This window comes from Schistocerca gregaria, chromosome 7, assembly GCF_023897955.1.
Source record: "Schistocerca gregaria isolate iqSchGreg1 chromosome 7, iqSchGreg1.2, whole genome shotgun sequence".
NCBI lineage: Eukaryota > Metazoa > Arthropoda > Insecta > Orthoptera > Acrididae > Schistocerca > Schistocerca gregaria.
Window position 1 is genome coordinate 6,350,375 of NC_064926.1, and position 13,830 is coordinate 6,364,204.

Sequence of the window (13,830 nt, forward strand, 5' to 3'; positions counted from 1 at the left end):
GCAGATAAAGCATTTGCCAAAGCGGTACAGCATAAAGTGGGACGAGGCAGTCTGAATTACATTTTATAGATGTATTTCTCACATATCTCAGAGCCTCTCGCAGTCGTCGTCGTCGTCGTCGTCGTCGTCGTCGTCGTCGCCGCCGCTTCTGCAGAACTAGCAAATGGCCATCGTAGCAAATGCGGCGAGGGAAGCCCTGCCTTCGATTCCGAATGCACAAAGTGTGTGGTCTTGTTTCTCAGTCTATAATTGGTCGGTCTCGTAAGAGGTTGAATGTAACGAATGGGTGTGAAAGAGCAAGGGGCAGCGGCTGTGTAAAACGAAAACACAAATCCTCAGGGGTGTGAGCGTTTCGAGATGAGTCGCATACATGATATGGTTGGTCGTCAGTGACCATGTGGCCTAATGGATAAGGCGTCGGACTTCGGATCTGATGATTACAGGTTCGAATGTTGTCACGCTCGTTTTTTTCCAGTTCTGAAAAAGAAACATACCGTTTTAATGTAGCAATTGAGCAGTACGAAACCGTCTGAATGTTGCTGTTGACCATTTTTTGCTTGGAAATGCTCTTGAGCTTGAAACACACACAACAAGACCGGTGTTAACTAGCGGAATGGTCGGCAGAGTGCCGACAACGCGAGTTTTGACCGGCACTTGCACATCTAAAACAACGTCGGAAAGTAACTCGTTCTGCTTTTGAGTCACATAAAGTATGTGTGTTAATTTTGACGCCACTAGCTCTGCACGCTGTCATGCAATTTCTTTACCTCTCAGAAATGATTATGACATAAAAGTGAAGTACGTGACGAGTGTGACGTTAGGAAAACATTAGGCAGCATGGAGAGATTCTGTATGGGACCACCCAACCCAAACGAGTACTGTGTGACGTGCTATCCGGCAGGTATTCACCGAGGTAGCCGGCTAGCTCAGTCGGTAGAGTGTCAGTCTCTTAATCCTAGGGTCGTGGGTTCGAGCCACACGCTGGGCGGAACGGAATTTTGTTCCGCTGCAGATGTAAATTACCATTTTTCTGATCAAGGAGATGTAATGGAAATAGCAACTTTAAACTTTGCCTACGTCTCTGTCAGTCACAAGGAAACTGTATTTGAATGTGAAGGTGATTTTGTAGACATGTGTGGAAGACATGTTCTGAAATGCAAGTGTTGTTGTTTGGAGAGCACATCGGTTACGTATCAGATGTGTAGCCAAGCAGTAATGGGTCGCCATAGCTGCAAATATTAGCCGGTAATATGAAGTGTTGTCATCTGAAGTCTGATGATGCAGACGACCGTAAGGACGAAGTATCCAAGAGTACCGCTAGGCCGCGCCTTTGCTCAGTGGTAGAGCACTGCTCTAATAAACCAGGCATCGGACGTTCCATCCACACAGGAGAAAGATGAATTTTGGAAATTAGTTGCGCGTCGTGGCCGTATAGCAAATAGTATCTGTGATGACGAACAATTAGCGACAGGCGTTTTGTTTAAGAATTACTCTCAGATGTGATTAAGGCGAATGGCGCAGATAAAGCATTTGTTAAAACGGTACAGCATAAAGTGGGACGAGGCAGTCTGAATTACATTTTATAGATGTACTTCTCACATATCTCAGAGCCTCTCGCGGTCGTCGTCGTCGTCGTCGTCGTCGTCGTCGTCGTCGTCGTCGTCGTCGTCGTCGTCGTCGTCGTCGTCGCCGCCGCCGCTTCTGCAGAACTAGCAAATGGCCATCGTAGCAAATGCGGCGAGGGACGCCCTGCCTTCGATTCCGAATGCACAAAGTGTGTGGTCTTGTTTCTCAGTCTATATTTGGTCGGTCTCGTAAGAGGTTGAATGTAACGAATGGGTGGGAAAGAGCAATTGGCAGCGGCTGTGTAAAACGAAAACACAAATCCTCAGGGGTGTGAGCGTTTCGAGATGAGTCGTATACATGATATAGTTGGTCGTCAGTGACCATGTGGCCTAATGGACGGTAGTCGAGGCGCGGCCGTCGTGCAGGTCGGACGTGCCTGGAGCGTTGTTTACATGCTCAGCTGCGGCCTGCGGTGCGGCACGTGGTGAGTCGAGGGCCGTTGCGGCGCGCAAACATCTTGTTTGTAACGAATAGAACCTAACATGGATCACCCAGAGCGGAAAGATACTTTGAAGTTTATGTTTGATGGAAGTTTTTCTCGACCGAAATATTACGAAGTCGAACGATTTCTCGATGAAGACGTAAAATTGCCTCCCACCGATATCATTGGTATCCATTTGTCTATTGTCAGTAGCACAGTTTATATCAAATTGCGTGACCCAGAATTGTGCGACAAAATCATCGATTCATGTGGCGGTACTTATAAATTTCGACACAGTGACGGGAATGTTGGTGAGGTGACTGTTGTCCACGCTGGTCTTGGTATTCGTACCGTCAGGATTTTCGAGTTGCCTTTTGAAATCTCGGCTGAACAAATGAATGCTTCTATTAAGTCCTACGGCAAAATTATCAGTAACATTGCCGAAAAGTGGGCCTCGTTCCATAAGTACCCTGTTTTGAACGGTGTGCGGCAAATTAAGATCGAATTGCAACGGCATATTCCGTCCTACCTAACGATTTGTGGATATAGGGCGATAATCATATATGAGGGACAGCCTCGTACATGTTCAGGCTGTAATTCCACGGGACACGTCCGGGCACAGTGCATCCAACGACGTGTAACGCAGCTGCCTGCGGGTGAACTGGGCCCTCCCCCGCAACCGACAATATTACCGACTACTTATGTAGCGGCGGTCCGTGCAAATACACCCACTGCGTCGGCTGCGGAAGTCGGACTTAGTGTGGCAGATGTTACGAATGACGGAGATGTACCTATGGAAATCTCTACCGCTCAGGAAGCCTTGCCGGTCGCTGGCTTACTAGCCGCGGTGCCCCGTGACGACTCACGTGAGGAAGCCAGGGTTGACGTTGTGGAGGCGGCCACTACCGCCACTGACAGCCAGCAAGAGACAGAGGCTCTTCCTCTTCCTTTAAAGAATGCGGAAGCCTCTGTCAGTGGGTCCTCCCCGAAAAAGCACAAGAAACGTCGGATCGCTCGTCCGGCGGCAGCTCAATCGGCACCTCCCTTGCGTGAAAAGGCCAAACACGCGGGCCGCATGATCTGCGATGACACTTCGGGGACCGAAGATTATCTTCCGTCGTTGGCCTCACCCATGAATATTGACGAGGATGTATCCAACCTTGACACGGGGAGGGCACATATTAGTGCACCACCGCGGACGGCCCAAGTTGCAGATGTGCAGGGTGACGGCCCGCAATGCGGTTCCGGAACTGCTGCAGCAGGCGCGACGACGGCAGTGTCTGTCGATAATTGGGCGGATGATATTGAAGATATGACTGGCAATCCCGAGCGTGAAGAACCGATGGCAACTGGTGATACGCTGCTTACGTCTCGGCGCAATGCAGCGTCCACGGACGGCGACGTCTAGACTTATACGACCTCCGAAGCGGACGACTGATGAAGGGATAAAAATCGTACCTGTTTTCATCTGCAGATGACCACTCATCCCACATTGCTCCGTTCACGACAATCCTATAAGATTTCTACCATAAATGTTAACCGCATTGTCTCTCAAGCAAAAATCCACAGCCTTCGACATTATTTACGGGCCGCTGATATAGACATTCTGTTCGTACAGGAAGCACTGACTCCACTCCTAGCCGACGTACCCGGTTATGACGCCATTGTCAATATAGGGACGGAGGCGGGTACGATCATTCTGTATCGGGAAGGCATTGAATGTTCTTGTTTGTCCATGTTACCTACCGGACGAGGCATTGCCGCACAGTTCCATGATGTACTCCTTCTTAATGTGTACGCCCCTTCCGGTTCCAACGCGCGAGCGGCGAGGAGGGAGTTTTACACGGGAGAGATAGCGAATCTAATCACCGACTTGCGTCTGCGTATTATTATGGGTGGTGACTTTAACTGCGTATTGCGCCGCACCGATCAAACGCCGAACTTTAACTTCAGCCAGGAACTGCTAACACTGGTTACAGAATTGCAGTCAGTCGACACGTGGGCGACCTTACACCCAGATGAAGTTGCCTTTACTCACTTTACGCAGACATCTTCCAGCAGGTTAGATCGCATATATGTGCAACGCGGTCTTTTAGCCGACGTGGGAACTTGCGAATATTGGCCCGTTAATTTCAGTGACCATATCGCTTACCACATCGTCTTTAATCACTCACCGCAGAAAGTTTATAGAGGCTTCGGACGATGGCAACTCAACTGTCGCCTCTTACAAGACGCCACTTTAGAGCGTGAGATCCGGTCAGTTTGGCACTCCGTAACATCAAGCAGGCCCACGTATTCCACGTGGATTGATTGGTGGACGCTTCATGCAAAGGGGAAACTCATTACTTGCATCAAGCACCACGCCCGGATTCGCGCTCGCGGTGAGAAGGAAATCACTGAATTCTATTTCTGTGCCCTGCGAGAATTGTACCGGGATTATCATCAGGTGCCTAATAACATCACGCACGTACGCAGACTCCAAGCCAAGATTACATCCTTGACGGGCTGCACCGCCGTCGGCCACCAGATTCGAGCACGTGACTCCACAAACTTGCCGCAACAGCAGACGTCAGTCCATCATATCGTCCAACAGTTACGTGCAGCGCGTAGGAAACTTATTCATAAGTTGCAGGATGCAGACGGTGCTTGTTATACCCTACAGCGAGACATCAAAAACCATGTTACCAACCACTTTGCTGCACTTTACACCTGTGCTGGTGTACCACATGAGAAAGTGCGAGAATGGTATCATTCTGGACCCCCGCCGTACTACATTACCGACGACCTCAATCGGGACCTGCTTGCTCCCTTTACCAAAGAAGAACTGAAGGATGCCCTGCTTGCAGCGCCACGAAATAAATCTCCGGGCACGGACGGGCTCTCTGTCGAGTTTTACGTCAAATATTGGCCTATATTAGGGGACGAACTCACAGAGATGTACAATGAAGTACTGCGTGGGATTGCTCTACCCCCAGCCTTCACAGAAGGGTTAACTGTTTTAATACCTAAGACGCCGACGCCGACCACCACCAAAGATCTGCGGCCCATTACTCTGCTCAATGCCGACTTTAAGCTTCTGACGCGCGCCCTCAATGCCCGATTACGAGAGCTGTTACCCTGTCTTCTGGGACCATACCAAATGAGTGCGATCCGTGGTCGGTCGCTGTCCACCATTTTGGCGCTATATCGGGATCTCGTCTCCCTCACCTGGGCCACCCGCACTCCTATGGCCATAGCATTTCTTGACTTCGATAAGGCTTACGATCGAGCTGACTATCACTATCTCAGCGGCGTGATGGAATCAATGGGCTTCAGTCTTAATTTTATCCACCTCATCAGCAACTGTATCAGTGGTACCCGTACACGCTTCCTGATCAATAATACATTGACGGAGTACGTCCAGCTCTCACGGGGTATCAAGCAAGGCTGTCCACTTTCAACGACGCTCTATGCGATCCTCATGGAACACTTGTTGCGCCATCTACATCATAGCCTCCCTGGATTCCAGTTTTATGGTATCAAGTCTGTGGTCCAAGCTTACGCAGACGATGTCAGCGTGCTTCTTAACGACGTTCGCGATGTCACCGCAGCGAAACGCATTCTTGAGGAATTCCAAAGAGATAGTGGTGCCATGTTAAACGTCAATAAATCCGCCGCCTTAACGCTTGGTCAAGAACGACCTATCACAGGCGACGCTTGGCTGCCCTGTGTACAGACTAGAAAACACCTTGGTCTCTACGTTACGGCCCGGCCTCTGGACATGTCTCACAAAAATTGGATACCCAAAATTCAGGCGATAAAAGCACTCCTGCGCGACCAGAACATGCGACACCTCGATCGTCTGCAGCGAGCCTTTTTCGTCAACTCTTATGCCCTCTCCAAATTACAATTTGTTGCCGCCGTCCTACCTATGCCACCCACAGTAGCAAGATCACTCCTAGCGGCGGCCGCCTGGTACGTCTGGAAGCTCAATATTTTTAAGGTTTCCTTCACCACGACAGCACTGCCATGCGATATGGGAGGCCTTGGCTTGAAAAACCCCGGCATTCATGCCCTAGCCCTGTATCTGAAACGCTCATGGCAGATACTCACCGCCAGCGAGGACACCGTCACGAAGCGGCTCTATCAACTGTCCCGCCCCCGCAATATATCTCCGCCTGTGGACATTGGCCACGTCGGCCCGCACTTTCAGCATATAGCACTGTATTACCTTGAAAGTAGCTATCTCGACGACGAGCTTTTCAAGAAGCCGACGGTAAAACTGTACCGCCACTTACTTCGGCCGTCACTGCCTGGGCCCTTGGAAAAGAAGTATCCGGCTTGCAATTGGTCCCTCGTTTGGGCTAACATCCATAATCCAACGCTTCCGACAGATGTCCGCTCCAAATGGTATGACGTGGTCGCTGACACTATTCCGACGAAAGAAAAGCGGCACAGGATTAATCTTGCACCCAGTCCCTACTGCGACTTGTGCCACATGGTTGAGACTATTGCACATCTGTTTGTCTGCAAGGATCAAGTGCACATCTGGAATTGGACGCGCAAAAAACTCGCTGTGCTCAACCGGACTGCGCCTCATGCGATTCAGATCCACGACATTCTGCGCCCGGACTACCGACTCTTCCCTGCAGCCAAACATAACAGCTACCTATGGCTTATGGGACATTTTATCCACTATATTCTGTCCGGCAGTGCGCCTAATGTCTTAGATTTTCAAGTATATCTCTCACACCAACACTGGCGCACAACCAACCAATATGGGCACCGGTATCAGTCAACATTTCAAAATTTTCTTCACATCGTCCTTGAGATGAAGTAGGACGTAGATAACATGAATATCTGTTATAACAATTCGTTTTTCCTGTACTATAGTCAAGGTTATACTCACTGCAAAGACTTAAATTTGTCTCATTGTGATTCTGAATAAAGCAACGTATGAGATCAAGAATATGTCCTTCCCAGGAGCAGTTATTTCTACGACATATTAAATTTGGTGTATTTTGCATGAAACAAAAGCGCAAAACAGACAGTAGAAACGAGCAAAGAAGATGGATAGAAAACAAAAAAAAAAAAAAAAATGCGGTAGACCGCAAGAAAAAAAAAAGTGGTTAAGGCGTTGGAGGAAAAAAAAAAAATAAGAAAAAAAAATGGATAAGGCGTCGGAGAAAAAAAAATGGATAAGGCGTCGGACTTCGGATCTGATGATTACAGGTTCGAATGTTGTCACGCTCGTTTTTTTCCAGTTCTGAAAAAGAAACATACCGTTTTAATGTAGCAATTGAGCAGTACGAAACCGTCTGAATGTGGCTGTTGACCATTTTTTGCTTCGAAATGCTCTTGAGCTTGAAACACACACAACAAGACCGGTGTTAACTAGCGAAATGGTCGGCAGAGTGCCGACACCGCGAGTTTTGACTGGCACTTGCACATCTAAAACAACGTCGGAAAGTAACTCGTTCGGCTTTTGAGTCACATAAAGTATGTGTGTTAATTTTGACGCCACTAGCTCTGCATGCTGTCATGCAATTTCTTTACCTCTCAGAAATGATTATGACATAAAAGTGAAGTACGTGACGAGTGTGACGTTAGGAAAACATTAGGCAGCATGGAGAGATTCTGTATGGGACCACCCAACCCAAACGAGTACTGTGTGACGTGCTATCCGGCAGGTATTCACCGAGGTAGCCGGCTAGCTCAGTCGGTAGAGCGTCAGGCTCTTAATCCTAGGGTCGTTAGTTCGAGCCACACGCTGGGCGGAACGGAATTTTGTTCCGCTGCAGATGTAAATTACCGTTTGTCTGATTAAGGAGATGTAATGGAAATAGCAACTTTAAACTTTGCCTACGTCTCTGTCAGTCACAAGGAAACTGTATTTGAATGTGAAGGTGATTTTGTAGACATGTGTGGAAGACATGTTCTGAAATGCAAGTGTTGTTGTTTGGAGAGCACATCGGTTACGTGTCAGATGTGTAGCCAAGCAGTAATGGGTCGCCACAGCTGCAAATATTAGCCGGTAATATGAAGTGTTGTCAGCTGAAGTCTGATGATGCAGACGACCGTAAGGACGAAGTACCCAAGAGTATCGCTAGGCCGCGCCTTTGCTCAGTGGTAGAGCACTGCTCTAATAAACAATGCATCGGACGTTCCATCCACACAGCAGAAAGATGAATTTTGGAAATCAGTTGCGCGTCGTGGCCGTATAGCAAACAGTATCTGTGATGACGAACAATTAGGGACAGGCGTTTTTTTTAAGAATTGATCTCAGATGTGATTAAGGCGAATGGCGCAGATAAAGCATTTGCCAAAGCGGTACAGCATAAAGTGGGACGAGGCAGTCTGAATTACATTTTATAGATGTATTTCTCACATATCTCAGAGCCTCTCGCGGTCGTCGTCGCCGCCGCCGCTTCTGCAGAACTAGCAAATGGCCATCGTAGCAAATGCGGCGAGGGACGCCCTGCCTTCGATTCCGAATGCACAAAGTGTGTGGTCTTGTTTCTCAGTCATTATTTGGTCGGTCTCGTAAGAGGTTGAATGTAACGAATGGGTGGGAAAGAGCAAGGGGCAGCGGCTGTGTAAAACGAAAACACAAATCCTCAGGGGTGTGAGCGTTTCGAGATGAGTCGTATACATGATATAGTTGGTCGTCAGTGACCATGTGGCCTAATGGATAAGGCGTCGGACTTCGGATCTGATGATTACAGGTTCGAATGTTGTCACCCTCGTTTTTTTCCACTTCTGAAAAAGAAACATACCGTTTTAATGTAGCAATTGAGCAGTACGAAACCGTCTGAATGTTGCTGTTGACCATTTTTTGCTTCGAAATGCTCTTGAGCTTGAAACACACACAACAAGACCGGTGTTAACTAGCGAAATGGTCGGCAGAGTGCCGACACCGCGAGTTTTGACTGGCACTTGCACATCTAAAACAACGTCGGAAAGTAACTCGTTCGGCTTTTTAGTCACATAAAGTATGTGTGTTAATTTTGACGCCACTAGCTCTGCATGCTGTCATGCAATTTCTTTACCTCTCAGAAATGATTATGACATAAAAGTGAAGTACGTGACGAGTGTGACGTTAGGAAAACATTAGGCAGCATGGAGAGATTCTGTATGGGACTATCCAACCCAAACGAGTACTGTGTGACGTACTATCCGGCAGGTATTCACCGAGGTAGCCGGCTACCTCAGTCGGTAGAGCGTCAGACTCTTAATCCTAGGGTCGTGGGTTCGAGCCACACGCTGGGCGGAACGGAATTTTGTTCCGCTGCAGATGTAAATTACCGTTTTTCCGATTAAGGAGATGTAATGGAAATAGCAACTTTAAACTTTGCCTAGGTCTCTGTCAGTCACAAGGAAACTGTATTTGAATGTGAAGGTGATTTTGTAGACATGTGTGGAAGACATGTTCTGAAATGCAAGTGTTGTTGTTTGGAGAGCACATCGGTTACGTGTCAGATGTGTAGCCAAGCAGTAATGGGTCGCCATGGCTGCAAATATTAGCCGGTAATATGAAGTGTTGTCAGCTGAAGTCTGATGATGCAGACGACCGTAAGGACGAAGTACCCAAGAGTACCGCTAGGCCGCGCCTCTTTAGCTCTGTGGTAGAGCACTGCTCTAATAAACCAGGCATCGGACGTTCCATCCACACAGGAGAAAGATGAATTTTGGAAATCAGTTGCGCGTCGTGGCCGTATAGCAAACAGTATTTGTGATGACGAACAATTAGCGACAGGCGTTTTTTTAAGAATTACTCTCAGATGTGATTAAGGCGAATGGCGCAGATAAAGCATTTGCCAAAGCGGTACAGCATAAAGTGGGACAAGGCAGTCTGAATTACATTTTATAGATGTATTTCTCACATATCTCAGAGCCTCTCGCGGTCGTCGTCGTCTTCGTCGTCGTCGCCGCCGCCGCTTCTGCAGAAGTAGCAAATGGCCATCGTAGCAATTGCGGCGAGGGACGCCCTGCCTTCGTTTCCGAATGCACAAAGTGTGTGGTCTTGTTTCTCAGTCTATATTTGGTCGGTCTCGTAAGAGGTTGAATGTAACGAATGGGTGGGAAAGAGCAAGGGGCAGCGGCTGTGTAAAACGAAAACACAAATCCTCAGGGGTGTGGGCGTTTCAAGATGAGTCGTATACATGATATAGTTGGTCGTCAGTGACCATGTGGCCTAATGGATAAGGCGTCGGACTTCGGATCTGATGATTATAGGTTCGAATGTTGTCACGCTCGATTTTTCCACTTCTGAAAAAGAAACATACCGTTTTAATGTAGCAATTGAGCAGTGCGAAACCGTCTGAATGTTGCTGTTGACCATTTTTTGCTTGGAAATGCTCTTGAGCTTGAAACACACACAACAAGACCGGTGTTAACTAGCGAAATGGTCGGCAGAGTGCCGACACCGCGAGTTTTGACTGGCACTTGCACATCTAAAACAACGTCGGAAAGTAACTCGTTCGGCTTTTTAGTCACATAAAGTATGTGTGTTAATTTTGACGCCACTAGCTCTGCATGCTGTCATGCAATTTCTTTACCTCTCAGAAATGATTATGACATAAAAGTGAAGTACGTGACGAGTGTGACGTTAGGAAAACATTAGGCAGCATGGAGAGATTCTGTATGGGACCACCCAACCCAAACGAGTACTGTGTGACGTGCTATCCGGCAGGTATTCACCGAGGTAGCCGGCTAGCTCAGTCGGTAGAGCGTCAGACTCTTAATCCTAGGGTCGTGGGTTCGAGCCACACGCTGGGCGGAACGCAATTTTGTTCCGCTGCAGATGTAAATTAATGTTTTTCTGATTAAGGAGATGTAATGGAAATAGCAACTTTAAACTTTGCCTACGTCTCTGTCAGTCACAAGGAAACTGTATTTGAATGTGAAGGTGATTTTGTTGACATGTGTGGAAGACATGTTCTGAAATGCAAGTGTTGTTGTTTGGAGAGCACATCGGTTACGTGTCAGATGTGTAGCCAAGCAGTAATGGGTCGCCATAGCTGCAAATATTAGCCGGTAATATGAAGTGTTGTCAGCTGAAGTCTGATGATGCTGACGACCGTAAGGATGAAGTACCCAAGAGTACCGCTAGGCCGCGCCTCTTTAGCTCAGTGGTAGAGCACTGCTCTAATAAACCAGGCATCGGACGTTCCATCCACACAGGAGAAAGATGAATTTTGGAAATCAGTTGCGCGTCGTGGCCGTATAGCAAACAGTATCTGTGATGACGAACAATTAGCGACAGGCGTTTTTTTAAGAATTACTCTCAGATGTGATTAAGGCGAATGGCGCAGATAAAGCATTTGCCAAAGCGGTACAGCATAAAGTGGGACGAGGCAGTCTGAATTACATTTTATAGATGTATTTCTCACATATCTCAGAGCCTCTCGCGGTCGTCGTCGTCGTCGTCGTCGCCGCCGCCGCTTCTGCAGAAGTAGCAAATGGCCATCGTAGCAATTGCGGCGAGGGACGCCCTGCCTTCGTTTCCGAATGCACAAAGTGTGTGGTCTTGTTTCTCAGTCTATATTTGGTCGGTATCGTAAGAGGTTGAATGTAACGAATGGGTGGGAAAGAGCAAGGGGCAGCGGCTGTGTAAAACGAAAACACAAATCCTCAGGGGTGTGAGCGTTTCAAGATGAGTCATATACATGATATAGTTGGTCATCAGTGACCATGTGGCCTAATGGATAAGGCGTCGGACTTCGGATCTGATGATTATAGGTTCGAATGTTGTCACGCTCGATTTTTCCACTTCTGAAAAAGAAACATACCGTTTTAATGGAGCAATTGAGCAGTACGAAACCGTCTGAATGTTGCTGTTGACCATTTTTTGCTTGGAAATGCTCTTGAGCTTGAAACACACACAACAAGACCGGTGTTAACTAGCGAAATGGTCGGCAGAGTGCCGACACCGCGAGTTTTGACTGGCACTTGCACATCTAAAACAACGTCGGAAAGTAACTCGTTCGGCTTTTTAGTCACATAAAGTATGTGTGTTAATTTTGACGCCACTAGCTCTGCATGCTGTCATGCAATTTCTTTACATCTCAGAAATGATTATGACATAAAAGTGAAGTACGTGACGAGTGTGACGTTAGGAAAACATTAGGCAGCATGGAGAGATTCTGTATGGGACCACCCAACCCAAACGAGTACTGTGTGACGTGCTATCCGGCAGGTATTCACCGAGGTAGCCGGCTAGCTCAGTCGGTAGGGCGTCAGATTCTTAATCCTAGGGTCGTGGGTTCGAGCCACACGCTGGGCGGAGCGGAATTTTGTTCCGCTGCAGATGTAAATTACCGTTTTTCTGATTAAGGAGATGTAATGGAAATAGCAACTTTAAACTTTGCCTACGTCTCTGTCAGTCACAAGGAAACTGTATTTGAATGTGAAGGTGATTTTGTAGACATGTGTGGAAGACATGTTCTGAAATGCAAGTGTTGTTGTTTGGAGAGCACATCGGTTACGTGTCAGATGTGTAGCCAAGCAGTAATGGGTCGCCATAGCTGCAAATATTAGCCGGTAATATGAAGTGATGTCAGCTGAAGTCTGATGACGCAGACGACCGTAAGGACGAAGTACCCAAGTGTACCGCTAGGCCGCGCCTCTTTAGCTCAGTGGTAGAGCACTGGTCTAATAAACCAGACATCGGACGTTCCATCCACACAGGAGAAAGATGAATTTTGGAAATCAGTTGCGCGTCGTGGCCGTATAGCAAACAGTATCTGTGATGACGAACAATTAGCGACAGGCGTTTTTTTAAGAATTACTCTCAGATGTGATTAAGGCGAATGGCGCAGATAAAGCATTTGCCAAAGCGGTATAGCATAAAGTGGGACGAGGCAGTCTGAATTACATTTTATAGATGTATTTCTCACATATCTCAGAGCCACTCGCGGTCGTCGTCGTCGTCGTCGTCGTCGTCGTCGCCGCCGCCGCCGGTTCTGCAGAACTAGCAAATGGCCATCGTAGAAAATGCGGCGAGGGACGCCCTGCCTTCGATTCCGAATGCATAAAGTGTGTGGTCTTGTTTCTCAGTCTATATTTGGTCGGTCTCGTAAGAGGTTGAATGTAACGAATGGGTGGGAAAGAGCAAGGGGCAGCGGCTGTGTAAAACGAAAACACAAATCCTCAGGGGTGTGAGCGTTTCAAGATGAGTCGTATACATGATATAGTTGGTCGTCAGTGACCATGTGGCCTAATGGATAAGGCGTCTGACTTCGGATCTGATGATTATAGGTTCGAATGTTGTCACGCTCGTTTTTTTCCACTTCTGAAAAAGAAACATACCGTTTTAATGTAGCAATTGAGCAGTGCGAAACCGTCTGAATGTTGCTGTTGACCATTTTTTGCTTGGAAATGCTCTTGAGCTTGAAACACACACAACAAGACCGGTGTTAACTAGCGAAATGGTCGGCAGAGTGCCGACACCGCGAGTTTTGACTGGCACTTGCACATCTAAAACAACGTCGGAAAGTAACTCGTTCGGCTTTTTAGTCACATAAAGTATGTGTGTTAATTTTGACGCCACTAGCTCTGCATGCTGTCATGCAATTTCTTTACCTCTCAGAAATGATTATGACATAAAAGTGAAGTACGTGACGAGTGTGACGTTAGGAAAACATTAGGCAGCATGGAGAGATTCTGTATGGGACCACCCAACCCAAACGAGTACTGTGTGACGTGCTATCCGGCAGGTATTCATCGAGGTAGCCGGCTAGCTCAGTCGGTAGAGCGTCAGACTCTTAATCCTAGGGTCGTGGGTTCGAGCCACACGCTGGGCG

At 47.7% G+C, this 13,830-nt stretch overlaps 2 non-coding genes across 2 annotated transcripts; both read left to right on the forward strand.

Annotated features, from left to right (window-relative positions):
* Nucleotides 1-10,732: 10,732 nt before the first annotated feature.
* Nucleotides 10,733-10,805, forward strand: Trnak-cuu (transfer RNA lysine (anticodon CUU)). Its single transcript has one exon. It is a non-coding gene; the product is annotated as a tRNA-Lys (tRNA).
* Nucleotides 10,806-13,757: 2,952 nt separating this feature from the next.
* Trnak-cuu (transfer RNA lysine (anticodon CUU)) lies at nt 13,758-13,830 on the forward strand. Its single transcript has one exon. It is a non-coding gene; the product is annotated as a tRNA-Lys (tRNA).